Source organism: Equus caballus, chromosome 1 (assembly GCF_041296265.1).
Source record: "Equus caballus isolate H_3958 breed thoroughbred chromosome 1, TB-T2T, whole genome shotgun sequence".
NCBI classification, from domain to species: domain Eukaryota; kingdom Metazoa; phylum Chordata; class Mammalia; order Perissodactyla; family Equidae; genus Equus; species Equus caballus.
The window spans coordinates 172,951,993-172,967,585 of record NC_091684.1 but is presented as its reverse complement, the minus strand read 5'-3'; the positions used below and the strand labels follow the sequence as shown (position 1 = coordinate 172,967,585).

The following is a 15,593-nucleotide window of genomic DNA, read 5'->3' as shown; positions in this document are numbered from 1 at the left end:
CATAATAGCCACAAAGTGGAAACAACCATTATAACTATCAACTGATGAACAGATAAGGAAAATATGGAGTTTTCATCCAATGGACTATTATGCGGTCATGAAAAGCAGTGAAGTACGGATACATGGATACACCCTGAAAAGATTATGCTATATGAAATAAACCAGACATAAGAGGTCATTTACCATATAATTCTATTTATACGAAATGTGCAGACTCGACTCATCCATAGAGACAGAAATTAGGTTAGTGGTTGCCAGTGGCTGGGGGAAAAGGGGAAGGGGAGTGACTCTAATGGGTACAGGGTTGCTTTGTGGGTGGTGTTCTGGAATTAGATAGTGGCGATGATTGTACAACTCTGTGAATATGCTAAAAACCACTGAATTGTACACTTAAAAAGATAAAGTTTAGTGCTCGCTTCTGCAGCACATATACTAAAATTGGAACGATACAGAGAAGATTAGCATGGCCCCTGCGCAAGGATGACACGCAAATTCGTGAAGCGTTCCATATTTTTCAGCTACCACTGAAATCAGGATCTCCGGCTATCCCCCAAGACAGGGCAAAGGGCTCCCCGAGTTCCTGGGGAACAGGACTGGGGCTGGGGGGAGTTCCAGTGATCCAGCTCCATAGCCTAGGGGGAAACCCTACAGGCTCACAGCAGCCTCAGGGAAAGCCTCTGCACAGCACTAGTAGAAAGCACCCATCCAGCAGCCACAAGGCTGGAAGACCCCGGGACAAAAGTAGCATAGCCAGGTGAATTAACCACAGACTGTAGAAGATGCCAATAGCTCTCCTGCGACCCACAGTGGACAAGTGAGCTTTTGTGGGTGCCGACAGCGACGGAGTGACAAATATAAGTGATCCCACCCCTGGCCGCTGGAAAAGCCCATAACACCGTTGCAGACCCCAAGGAGGGAGCACGTCTAGGTGGCTGCAACAGTAGGCACCAGCAGCCTGAAGCCCCCCTGTGACAGCCCCCACGGCAGAGGAGGGAATCCAAAGGACCACTGTGACTACGAGGAGGGGCCCAGGCCCAGCTAGCAACTGCGGACAGGGTTCCTGGTTGGTGCAGTATAAACAGCAGCTCCCCCACCGCAGCAGCTGAAACAAGTGAAAGGAGCAACTAAACTCTATCTCTATGCGGAGGCACAAATCAACAACATCAAGCAATATGAAAAAATACATTAAATCTCCAGAACAGAAAGAAAATAACAAATACACAGAAAACAATCCCAAAGAAAATGAGATATATAACCTAAATGATGATGACTTCAAAACAGCCATCATTAAAATACTCAATGAGTTAAGAGAGAATTCTGACTGACAACTCAACGAGTTCAGGAGCTATGTCACAAAAGAGTTTGATACAATAAAGAAGAACCAAACAGAAATATTGGAAATGAAGAACACAATAGAGGAGATTAAGAAAAAGCTAGATGCTCTGAACAGTAGGGCCGATAATATGGAGGAAAGAATTAGCAATTTGGAAGATGGCAATATATAATGGCTGCAGGCAGAGGAGGAGAGAGAAGCAAGACTAAAAAGAAATGAAGAAACTCTCCGAGAATTATCAGACACAATTAGGAGATGCAACGTAAGGATTATAGGTATACCAGAGGGAGAAGAGAAGGAGAAAGGGGCAGAAAGCCTATTCAAAGAAATAATGGCTGAGAACTTCCCAAATCTGGTGAGAGAGATGGATCTTCAGGTGACAGAAGCCAATAGATCTCCAAACTTTATCAATGCAAGAAGACCAACTCCACGGCATATAGTAGTGAAGCTAGCAAAAGTCAACGACAAGGAGAAAATACTAAGGACAGCCAGGCAAAAGAAACTAACCTACAAAGGAACCCCCATCAGGCTATCAGCAGATTTCTCAGCAGAAACTTTACAGGCTAGAAGAGAGTGGAATGATATATTCAAAAATCTGAAGGACAAAAATCTATAGCCGAGAATTCTCTACCCAGCGAAAATATCCTTCAAATATGATGGAGAAATAAAAACTTTCCCAGATAAACAAAAATTAAGGGAGTTCATTGCCACAAAACCTCCTCTTCAGGAAATCCTCAGGAAAACCCTCATTCCTGAAAAATCCAAAAAAGGAAAGGGGCTACAAAACCAAGAGCAGAGGAGATAAGTAGAAGGACAACAACAGAGAGTAGCAGCTCTACATCAGAACAGATTAAACCATGGGACGAGAAACAAAGGAAACTGAAGAAAACCGGAAAACAAGACACAAAATGGTAGTGGTAGGCCCCCACGTCTCAATAATCACTCTAAATGTAAATGGATTGAACTCTCCAATCAAAAGACACAGAGTGGCAGGATGGATCAAAGAACAAGATCCAACAATATGCTGCCTCCAGGAAACACACCTCAGCCCCAAAGACAAACACAGACTCAGAGTGAAGGGATGGAGAACAATACTCCAAGCTAATAATGAACAAAAGAAAGCAGGTGTCGCTATACTAATATCAGACAAGGTAGATTTCAAAGCAAAACAGATAAAGAAAGACAAAGAGGGACAGTATATAATGATAAAAGGGACTCTCCACCAAGAAGACAGAACACTTATAAATATATACGCACCCAACACAGGAGCACCAAAATTTGTAAAGCAACTCTTAATAGAACTAAAAGAAGACATCAACAACAATACAATAATAGTAGGGGACCTCAACACACCATTAACACCAATGGACAGAACATCCAGACAGAATATCAACAAGGAAATAATAGAATTAAATGAAAAATTAGACCAGATGGACTTAATAGATATATATAGAACACTTCATCCAAAAACAGCAGGTTACACATTCTTCTCAAGTGCACATGGAACATTCTCAAGGATTGACCATATTTTGGGAACCAAAGCCAACATCAATAAATACAAGAGAGTTGAAATAATATCAAGCATCTTTTCTGATCATAATGCTATTAAACTAGAAATCAACTACAAGAAAAAAGCAGAGAAAGGTGCAAAAATGTGGAGACTAAACAACATGCTTCTGAACAAACAATGGATCATTGAAGAAATTAAAGAAGAAATCAAATATTATCTGGAGACAAATGAAAATGAGAACACGACATACCAAACCATTTGGGATGCAGCAAAAGCAGTCCTAAGAGGGAAATTCATTGCAATACAGGCTCACCTCACTAAACAAGAAAAAGCTCACATAAGCAACCTCAAACGACACCTAACAGAACTAGAAAAAGAAGAACAAACAAAGCCCAGAGTCAGTAGAAGGAGGGAAATAATAAAAATAAGAGCAGAAATAAACGATATTGAAACAAAAAAGACAATAGAAAGGATCAATGAAACAAAGAGTTGGTTCTTCGAAAGAATTAACAAAATTGACAAACCCTTAGCCAGACTCACCAAGAAAAGAAGAGAGAAATCGCAAATAAATAAAATTAGGAATGAGAGAGGAGAAATCACAACAGATACCAATGAAATACAAGAGATCATAAGAGAATACTATGAAAAACTATATGCCAACAAATTGAACAACCTGGAAGAAATGGACAAATTCCTAGACTCCTACAATCTCCCCAAACTGAATCAGGAAGAAATGGAGAATCTGATTAGGCCAATCACAAGTAAGGAAATAGAAACGGTAATCAAAAACCTCCACAAAAATAAGAGTCCAGGACCAGACGGCTTCTCTGGAGAATTCTACCAAACATTCAAAGAAGACTTAATACCTATTCTTCTCAAACTGTTCCAGAAAATTGAGGAAGATGGAGCACTCCCTAATACATTCTATGAAGCCAACATCACTCTGATCCCCAAACCTGACAAGGACAACACAAAGAAGGAGAACTACAGGCCGATATCACTGATCAACATAGATGCAAAAATCCTCAACAAAATTTTGGCAAACCGAATACAGCAATACATCAGAAAGATTACACACCATGATCAAGTGGGATTTATACCAGGGACACAGGGATGGTTCAACATCCGCAAGTCAATCAATGTGATACACTACATCAACAAAATGAAAAACAAAAACCACATGATCATCTCAATAGATGCAGAGAAAGCATTCGACAAGATCCAACACCCATTTATGATAAAAACCCTCAATAAAATGGGTATAGAAGGAAAGTACCTCAACATAATAAAGGCCATATATGACAGACCCACAGCCAACATCATACTCAGTGGACAAAAACTGAAAGCCATCCCTCTGAAGACAGGAACAAGACAAGGGTGCCCACTTTCACCACTCCTATTCAACATAGTACTGGAGGTGCTGGCCAGAGCAATTCGGCAGGAAAAAGAAATAAAAGGAATCCAAATAGGTAACGAAGAAGTAAAACTCTCGCTGTTTGCAGACGACATGATCTTATATATAGAAAACCCCAAAAAATCCATAGAAAAACTATTAGAAATAATCAACAACTACAGCAAAGTAGCAGGGTGTAAAATTAACGTGCATAAATCAGTAGCATTTCTATACACTAACAATGAACTAACAGAAAAAGAACTCAAGAACTCAATCCCATTCACAATCGCAACGAAAAGAATAAAATACCTTGGGATAAACTTAACCAAGGAAGTGAAGGATCTATACAATGAAAACTACAAGACTTTCTTGAAAGAAATTGACGATGACATAAAGAGATGGAAAGACATTCCATGCACATGGATTGGAAGAATAAACATAGTTAAAATGTCCATACTACCTAAAGCAATCTACAGATTCAATGCTATCCCAATCAGAATCCCAAGAACATTCTTCACAGAAATTGAACAAACAATCCTAAAATTCATATGGGGCAACAAAAGACTGTGAATTGCTAAAGCAATCCTGAGCAAGAAAAACAAAGCCGGCGGAATCACAATCCCCGATTTCAAAACATACTACAAAGCTACAGTGATCAAAACAGCATGGTACTGGTACAAAAACAGGTCCACAGATCAATGGAACAGAATTGAAAGCCCAGAGATAAAACCACACATCTATGGACAGCTAATCTTCGACAAAGGAGCAGAGGGCCTACAATGGAGAAAAGAAGGTCTCTTCAACAAATGGTGCTGGGAAAACTGGACAGCCACATGCAAAAGATTGAAAATTGACCAGTCTTTTTCACCACACACCAAAATAAACTCAAAATGGATCAAAGACCTAATGATTAGGCCTGAGACAATAAGTCTTTTGGAAGAGAATATAGGCAGTACACTCTTTGACATCAGTTTCAAAAGAATCTTTTCGGACACCATAACTCCTCAGTTGAGGGAAACAATAGAAAGAATAAACAAATGGGACTTCATCAGACTAAAGAGCTTCTTCAAGGCAAGGGAAAATAGGATTGAAACAAAAAAACAGCTCACTAATTGGGAAAAATTATTTACAAGCCACTTATCCGACAAAGGGTTAATCTCCATAATATACAAAGAACTCACACTGCTTAACAACAAAAAAACAAACAACCCGATCAAAAACTGGGCAGAGGACATGAACAGACATTTCTCAAAAGAAGATATGAATATGGCCAATAGACACATGAAAAGATGTTCATCATCGCTAATCATCAGGGAAATGCAAATCAAAACTACACTAAGATATCACCTTACACCCGTTAGATTGGCAAAAACATCCAAAACCAAGAGCGACAAATGTTGGAGAGGTTGTGGAGAAAAAGGAACCCTCATACACTGTTGGTGGGAATGCAAACTGGTACAGCCACTATGGAAAACAGTATGGAGATTTCTCAAAAAGTTAAAAATAGAAATACCCTATGACCCAGCCATCCCATTACTGGGTATCTATCCTAAGAACCTGAAATCAGAAATCTCAAGAGTCTGTTGCACCCCTATGTTCATCGCAGCATTATTTACAATAGCCAAGATGTGGAACCAACCTACATGCCCAGAAACTGATGATTGGATAAAGAAGATGTGGTATATATACACAATGGAATACTACTCAGCCATAAAAAAAGGCAAAATTGGCCCATTCACAACAATGTGGATGGACCTCGAGGGTATTATGTTAAGTGAAATAAGCCAGTCAGAGAAAGACGAACTCTATATGACTCCACTCATAGGTGGAAGTTAGTATATTGATAAGGAGATCTGATCAGTGGTTACCAGGGAAAAGGGGGGCTGGGGGGAGGGCACAAAGGGGGAAGTGGTGTACCCACAACATGACTAACAAAAATGTACAACTGAAATCTCACAAGGTTGTAATCTATCATAACATTAATAAAAAAAAAAGATAAAGTTTATGATATGTAAATCTCCGTAAAGCTGTTATTTAAAAAAAAAAAGATACAGCTGAAAATACTCAAATTAAGAACGGCTCAAGTGCTGGAGTGGAAAGGAGGACTGGGGGCTAGAGAGCCTGCCGAGGTCAGGACAAACTCGACTATTCCAACATTTCAGTCTTGAGGAGGAAGATGGTCTCTATGGGATCCCACAGACAGGTTCACCTTGGAGCAAATCAGGCTTATGTTTCAGGACTCCTTATCATCCTGGGCTCCAGAAACTTGTATTTGTAAATTTTTTTCCTTTTCTTAACGAGAGCCTCGGGCATTGAAGAAGACTCAGGCCCTGCAAAACCCATGTTTGTACCTGTCAGTCCCACAGCATCATGAAGGATGGATAAAGGACAAACAGGGATCATAGAATTCTGGAATATTCAGCAAATTTCTCTTGATGAGCGATATTGCCTGAAAGGGGCATGCTATTGTGTTTGGTGCTTCCTTGGTGTGGAGAAACTTGGGATTATTTTAGCTATTTGGGGTCCCAGTGAACAAGAGTCCATGTATATCCTTATCTCTTTATAGTCACATACCTGAATGTTTCCTTGGCTGCTGAGTTTGACACACTTCAGAAGGATCACAGGCATAAATGCAATGATAAAGTAATATGTTAGGTTACATAGTCACAGTCATGTCCAGCATCCAGAATTCCTTATAGCACAGATCCTCAAGTCCAGAACCTAAGTTATTAATTAGTGTCACAATAAAGAGCTGCCATGATGACAGGAAGAAGTGTGGATGTGTGTCAGCACAGTGTGAGCAAGACAAGCTATGGATGCAGCCGTTACTGACTGGGACATTCTGAAACCAGTGCCCTTGACATAAGGAAATCTCATTAGGAAGCTCTCCTCAGGAAGCTCTCCTCATAGAACTTACTTAGACAGCAGTGTTTCTAGAGAGACCACTAGGGAAGGAAAGTCAGGGGAAGAGAGAATAAAGGTCCCAGTCACTGGAGATAGAGTTTCTGCCATGAAACTCAGCAAGATACAGAATCCTGGCCTGAATTGTAAAAACAAGGGACGAGCCTCAAAGTCACACATTAGTCCATGAACTGCGTGCCCTGGGAATTTTCATTAATAGGTTGTGAAATATTTCAGCACATACCAACTGAATTGTCATGGAGCAGAGTTAATGTCACTTCCCAGGAACTCTATGCCATGAGGGGAAAGAGGCTGGGCTGAAAACAGAGGCATTTCTGGAGAACAGAGTTTAGGTTCCTCTTTACACTGTCCCTCCCCTAATTCCTCTCTGCAGACTCATCCAAGAATTCCAAGGCTCCTTGGCTCTGAGGCATCAGAGCTGGAAGTACTGTGAGGAAGCCTCCAGAATAGAACACTGGAGAGAAGGGAACACCCCTCCCAGGGCTGCCACAGCCAGACCCACCTGCACCCTCTGGGTTTGTGCTCAGCTCCCCCTGAGTCCCCCTTACTGTGTCTCTCAGAGCGCAGTAGTACACGGCCGAGTCCGACACTTGCACTGAGGCTTTCTGCAGGTGGAAGGAGCTGTCACTCTTAACAAGCTTGGCCTGAAAACCTCTGCTGTCCTCCTCCTGGTTTTCTGATGAGCTTTTCAGGAGGAGCTCAGGCTCTTTGTTTTGATACTGGACATACCAGAAAAGGAAAAAAGAATAGCTGCTCTGGTAGGTGCAGTTCAGGGTCAGAGGTGCCCCCTCGGGCAGGATAACAGGGCCTTCTCTCTGGGTCACCGAGTCTCCATCAGTCCCTCCTAAAAAAAAAAATAAATAAATAACAGCTTTCTTATATTGGCAATGTAAAAGGATAGTCTCCAGTTTGTTAGGGATTAAAAGTCATCCTAAAACCAAGGAATAGAACACCTTAGAAATTTTGAATAAATGCTACTTACTCAACATCAACAAGATCACAAGTCCTGAGCAGGGGGCGACAGCATGGCTGGGGAGAAACAGCAGCAGATTTTGTTTGGGAATACACCAAAGCTGAGAGGGCTGTTCCTCTATTTTCTTGATCCTTTCGTGGGATCGTCTAGAAAATCTTGGCTCCTGTGTAAGCAAGAAAAACTGTCCAGCAAAATCATGCCACAGGCTGTAAAAATGAGAGGTGCTCAGAAATGGAAGATGAATGTGTGTCAAACGGCCACCCAAAGGGAGCAGCGCCCTCTTGTGGTTCCCCCTCTGTCCCTGCAGCCAGCTTTACATCTTTGAATTTGATATTTACCCTGGAATGAAGCTGAAGTTGTAGACAGAAGGGAAATAGGTGTCTGGGGTGGGGGTAGGACTCCAGGAAGGGAGCACCAAACCCTTCCTGCAGACTTCACAGTGGTGCCTGAGGCTGAGACGGTGGGTAATTCCTCTGTCACCCTCTTTAAGATGCAAGGCAATTTGGCTCCCTTGAGTCTCCCTAGTCCCTGCATCTAATGTCTGTTCATAGTGACTATTAAGCTAGTTTTGGGCATCTTAGGGTGTACGGAGAGTGTTAAAAATCATAATATGAGTTCTCTTCCTGACACATTCCCTCACTGGTGCCCTGGAACCAGGGGATGAGCCCCTCTGCTTAGAATCTTCTCCCTTCTCTCCCCTACCTTTGCCTAGGTAACTTCTAGTCATTCTTTAAGAACCAATTTACATACCACCGTCTTATGAAAATGCTCACCCACCTCTTCAGGCTAAGTGTGCCCATCTCTTTTCCCACCATTCCTTGTACACATATCTATTACTGTCATTACTGCATCATATTAGAATCATCTGTGTCCTGTTTTCCAAACTGGACTTGGTGCTCCTGAGATCAGGGACTTAATCTCATTAGTCTCAGTAACCAATTTCTCAAAATACACAGGCCCTTAGATTATAGTAGGCGCTCAAAAAATATCTGAAGAGTGAGTGAATAAATGAATGGTTAGACAGGTCTAGGGGGTACAATTATCTTTCTATGAAGTGTAGTCTCTATGAGAGCACATGTCTAGACCCCTGGTGTGACTAGCTTCTTCCAGAGTCAGACCCAGGGCCTGGATAACAGGTGCATTCAGTGTTTCTCAAAACTGAATAAGATACAGATCTTCATATAAGGGGCCACTCTCATATTGACTGTTTTAAATATATTATGGTGCCTTAATATACACAAAATGAAGTTAAGTATAAACTTCTCAGACTCACAGGTCTTACATAATTACCAAGCCAAACAAAAAATGCAAACAAAATATAAAATCAACAAAATTCAAATTAAAATATGAATGTGAGGGATGATCTTTTGTTAAAACTAAAGAGTCGATATAGGCATATTAGAAGAAAGCTATAGCTGTGTGTAGTTCAATAACTCACTAGATTAAAACGATTTGGAGCTTAATGTACTATTGTCTGAATTATTGTGATTAGTTTCTAGTATTTCTAGTTTTCCTTTTCAAAAATATCATTTGTCACCATTATACAATTGTATCATTTAATAAATACCGAAATCCGTGCTGAAAATATATATATATTGTGCATTTACTGCTACCCCTACATCTACTGAATTGCATGTTGACACATTCAAACAATGAGTGTGAGTAATACATCTTCTTTCGAGAGAAACATGGCGGTGACTTGGTAACCTCGGTTCTTTGGGTTTTGACCTGTCGGTAGTACCATGTGCCATATCATAGCCAAAATTTTCTGAAAACTTTCTTCCATTTAAACAACTCTGATACCTTTATTTGTAGCGTACCATTATTCCATTTGTCTTTAATTTGGTAAAAATGGCATAAAGATCACAAAAGCATCAAAACCAAGGGGAGTATTCTGTTGTAAGTTGGTCATACAGATGATTAAAAACATGCCTTTATTTTTTTGTCATCAAACAGAAAACTCCAAATCTAAAAATTCTCATGTAATTACTATATCCTGGGAGATGGCAAACCTTTTCTTATAAAGGGCCAAGTAGGGAATACTTTAGGCTTTGAAGTCTTTTGGTCTCTGCTGCAACTACTCGACTCTGTTGTAATAGCATAAAGCAGTCATTGTCAAGGCATAAATAAATGGGCATGGCTGTTTTCCAATAAAACTTTATTTACAAAAACAAGCGGTAAGCAACTTTGACCTGTAGGCTGTAGTTTGCCCACGCCTACTCTACCCCAAGAATTTGCCCATAAGCCTCCAAAGATCCATGGAGGGTAGTCTGAGAAACTCAATCACATTTTCTTATTTGGTTTCTCACTACGATACTATCATAGCTTTTTGAGGAGCCCTAAAATAAAGCAAGTCTATTAAACAAGTTAATGAATAAAAAGGAGGGAGGAGGAGATTTGATGATTTTAGTAGCTAAGATACTTTGGTGCTGAGGATTCGAGAGTGGTCTCTGTCATTAAGGGGCTCACAGAGTGCTAGTGTAGCTTTTAATGAAACAAGGGAGTAAAGGAAGAAGTGCAAGTTAAAGGCAGAGGGCCGCGCTCCTGAGTGCGCACTGAGCTTCCTTCGGCTACTGACGCTTGGGCAGATGTTCAAAAATAAACAGGCATGTACTAGGTTCTACTCTTTTGAAGGGGGGGAAGAGAATTTTAGGAAAAGGATAAAGAATAAGAAAATTACCTAAAATTGCTATGAAGGGGTCACATAGAAGGAAAAAGTTGCTTTTAAGAAACTTAAATAATACCAGTATTATTGAAGACAGACAGAGAGAGAGAGATTAGGAGCACACTGTGGAATGAGCCTGGAGAGGTAGCAAGGTCTTAAGTTACACAAGGTTTTTAGATCGTATTAAGAAGTTTTTCTTTAAGAGTAAATGGGGATTCATGTCATCAACAAGGTCAAAGTTACACTCTGACAAGATCGCTTTCACTACATTGAGGAGTGATGGGATGTGTCAAATATGCTGGGGGCAGGGGAGCAAGGGGTTAAGGCAGAATTTTAATTAGGATTGTGGAGGTGAATTGCACTGTAGGGGTTGTGATGTCTTCTGGAAGACTTTTAGGAGGCAATTCCAACAGGACTGGGAGACAGATGGGATAGGAATTTCAAAAACGAAAAAACTATGAATCAAAAAAAACCCACACACATGAAGCCTCATATGCTCTAAACTGAGGGCGTGGCAGAAACTGCTAGTTGCCTATACAATGTCCATTCTCTCCTACTTCTTACTAATAGAACCCCAATTTTGATGTGGGTGGCAACGTATTGAGATTAAAAATAAATAGCAATAACTTTGATATCTCAGCCTCCCTTGCAGATGGGAGAGGAGTGGGGGCGTCAAATGACACTGATAAATGAAGTGTAAGGAGAAGCTGTCAGATGGAGTTTCTGGAAATGATTGGCTCAGCCAGCATGGATCTATTTGCCTTTTGACTTTCTCTTTCTTTCTGCCTAGAAGGTGAATAAAGCGATGAATCTCTAACGTTTTCTTGAAAGTATAAAAAGAAAAGTGACACCTTAAGGCTGAGAAGCAGTGAGTCAGAAATACCTTTGATCCTTAACAACAGGATGAAGCTAGCATTCTAGCCCTGCATGTGATACAGCTTCTTTATGTAAGAGAAAAATAAACTCCCCCTTGTTAAAAACACTGTTATTTGAGTTTTCTATAACATGAAGTTGAGTCAATCTCCAAATAATAAAGAGGATGTTCATTAAAAACACAAATCCATCATTTCATCAGAAATTGAATAAGCTGGAATAGAGCCTGATAATCGGATCTTCAAAGGTGGTCAAGGTGATTCTGATACAGGTGATGTTGCTGGTTGAAGGTCTGGCATTTGGGAACCACGGCCCTGTACAACCTTTCTCCTGCCTCCCCCAACTTTTTCATCAAACATACACATAAATACGAATGCCTTCATTTCCTTCATACACACATTTTCAGTAGTATCAAAACTGTATTAAGAAAACTATATTCAGCATTTATTTGTCTTACTAGGAGCAAGAATAAACTGATGGAAATTTGTTATGTTTTTGATAATAGAATTATCCACTCTCACAAAACAACATTTCAGGACCTGGTAGTGAAGAACATACATCTCTCAATGGAATGGGAAATAATTACGACTTTCTTATAAATTCCCATTTTACTAATGGAGAAACTGATGCTTGAAAATCACGCAACTTTTAAATGACAGAATCAGATTTGTCTCTATCATTCCGAAGATTCAGATCCTTGTCTCTATCATTACACAATGTTTCCAGTCCTCAGCTTTAAAATGAAGAGTTTGGTTGAAAGAGTCCTAACATCTTTCTAATGCTAATGCCTGATGAATCTGCTGTTTCCTACACAGGAATTAGAGGAATGTAAGAGTCATCTCCTGCATCTCAAAGACCCACCAAAGTCTTGAGAGGGGTACACATCTGCTAATACTGAGAAGTCCCTCCTCATCCTCCATAAGCATCCAGAGCCTCCGTTTTTTTCTGATAAAATTAGAGCTTGAGGGGTTTTTTGGGCTCATCAGTCCAAATCCTTCATCACAAGTGAGGAAATCAAAGACAGCTACACTGATGGTGTGCCTAAGGCCACGCAGCCAGGCTTGGCAGAACTGAACCTGGCATTTCAGTTTCCCCTTCTAAATCTCATGCCTTTTGCCCTAGTCCAATGTGTGTCCAACAAAACACAAATTTGAGAGGGCCTGCCTTTCTTGTTGCCAACTCCTGGTAGACTTATTCTTGGGAAGACGTAACCACCAACTCTACCCACAGTTGGGGCTCCTAAGAGGCAGCTCTGGCAGAGTTTGTGTAGTGGCTGCAGGTGCCTGGTGAACACTGTGCATCCTCAGCACAGAAGTAAGTAGCAGCGTCTGCAGCCCGAGAAGCCGTGATGGACAGGGAGCTGCTTTTGCTGGAGGTGTCAAGCGTGACTCGTAGTCTTCCATTAGTTTTGTGTTTCTCATTTGAACCTATTAAAATCAGTCGTGCAAGGCCTCTACCTGCATCTTGTCTATACCACTGTAAATTCTCTATACTAGTTTGATAACTGCAGTTCATGGTGGCATTTTCACCCTCCTGGACACTCAGGGCCTGAAGATTCCGTTCTTCTTGTTGGCTGTTCACCCCTAGGCAGAAACACAGGACAGAGATGAGGGGCCAGTCATTGCATTTCCACTCTCTAGTGTTTACATTTCCTTCCATAATGTTCTGGTACATTTCCACGTTAACAAGGAGACTTTGTCCCTCAGTGTTGTGGGCTCTGAACTTCGGTCACCCTGTTCCCATCACCAAGAGCCTCAACTCACTGGCCAGTTGAAGCCATAGAATCACCAAAGACACTCCCAGGAGTTTCTCCATTCTTCTTCCTTATTGGGATCACAGAAGACTCAGCTCTGGGGCCTGAAATGGAGCCAGGTTCCTCAGTCTAAAGAGTTAGCTCTCTTTACAGGGTATATTTTTCTAGTCCCTCTGCATCCCAGAGATTCTCAGTTTTCTCACCTAACCAATCAGAGGCAAGATCAATCCTTTGCTATCAACACACACATGTTGATTTCAAACCCAGTGAGTCTGAGGATAGAGAGGCACTGCCACCTTGTGGTGGCATCATCCTACTGATTGTGCAAAGGTGAAGCACGTACAGAGCGGATTCAGAAGATACAAAGCTCTTCTATTCTCTGCCTTCATTGAACTCTGTTCCAGCCTAGAGTAAGAACAGATGCAGTTTAATTCTGGTAAAGACCCAATTAAGAAAGAATGTTGTGCCCAGTATTTCTAGAATGCCTCTGAGAAGCACTGCTAGGTTTCTTACAATCACCTCTGATAAATGTTTCTAAGCTCCCTTTTTTCCCCCTAATTTGCCTAATGATGAAATTAGATTGTTTATAAGTGAGGGTTCTTACTGGTAAGCAACTGATACTGACTCTGGCCAAATTAAGTGGAAAAGGAAAAAGTTAATTAATACTAAGTTTGCCTCAGAAACCTCAATAGGATCAGAGAACTGGACTCAAAAGCAGTGAGTCAGGAACGATACAGGAAATCACTCTGAAGAACTCCTCTGAGTGTCCCACGGGCTCCTCTTCTGAACTCCAGCCTCTGCAGGTTGTGCCTCCAAGGCTGCTAGTACAGGGCACTGTGTACAGCTACAAACCCACTGCCCCTATTGCCCTGGAACAATAATTTTAATTTTGTTGCAACTACCACTAATCTTTCCTTTTCTGCATAAGTAACCCCTCAGTTGAAGTTTGGGAAACATCATGTGCCCACACGTATCTGCACAGAGGGTGGATGTATGGGTGTATTAGTTTGCTGGGGCTGCCATAACAGAATGTCACAAACTGAGCGGCTTAAACAACAGAAATTTATTTTCTCACAATTTTTGAGGCTGGAACTTCAAGATCACGGTGTTGGCAGGTTTGGTTTCTTCTGAGGTCTCTCTCTATGGCTTGTAGATGACTGCCTTCTCTCTGTGCCCTCAAGTGATCATTCCTCTGTGTGTGTGTTGCCTGTGTCCTAATTTCCTCTTCCTGTAAGGTCACTAACTATACTGGATTATAGTCCACACTAACGACCCCATTTTAACTTCATTACCTCTTTAAAGGCCTGTCTCCAAATACAGTCACATTCTGTGGCACTGGGGGTTAGGGCTTCAATACATGAATTTTGGAGAGACACAGTTCATCCCATGACAGTGAGTACCCGATATTTTCAGTTTCTATGGCGGGAGGCAGTAGCGTACAGGAGCATAAGCTCCGCAGTCAGGCCGTCTAGGGTGAGTTTAGATCTACTCATTCAGTGTCTGTTTACATCCTCTGTGCCCATAGTCTCTTGACTGTAAAATAAAGATGATGAGCAATAATAATATTACCTTTTTAGGGTTGTTGAAATTGTTGATAAGACAATAAGATGCTATTTACAGCAGGGCCTGACACTTACTAATAACTCAAAAATTATTGTTACAAGAAAATGAGTCCTGATGCTGAGCAGTCAAAAAAAAATTGGCAAACATCCTCTAGGGTATTTTATAAATGTCCTCGAAAATTGATTTTAGGATATTCTATGCATAAAATGGAGTGGGGGTGGAAAGGAAAGGAAAGAAAGAAGAAAATTTTGCTTCAAAAGGAGAAAGGGAAGATGTTGGCTGGAGCAATAAATGGATTAGAGAGTGCTAGGAGATGAGTCAAGAACATAGTTTCAGGGCCTGGCCCCGTGGCTGAGTGGTTAAGTTCGTACGCCCTGCTTTTGTGGCCCAGGGTTTCACTGGTTGGAATCCTGGGAGAGAACATGGCACTGCTCATCAGGCCATGCTGATGCGGCATCCCACATGCCACAACTAGAAGGACCCACAACTAAAAATACACAACGATGTACTGGGGGACTTTGGGAGAAAAAAGGAAAAATAAAATATTTTTTAAAAAAAGGAAGATGGTTTCAGTTGGATGCTGTCAGAACAAATATGGATGTTTTTCA

General features: G+C 41.1%; 1 non-coding gene across 1 annotated transcript; it reads left to right on the top strand.

Annotated features, from left to right (window-relative positions):
- The first annotated feature begins 408 nt into the window (after positions 1 to 408).
- On the top strand, positions 409 to 515 carry LOC111769819 (U6 spliceosomal RNA). The gene has a single exon (XR_002802629.1). It is a non-coding gene; the product is annotated as a U6 spliceosomal RNA (small nuclear RNA).
- The last annotated feature ends 15,078 nt before the right edge of the window (positions 516 to 15,593 follow it).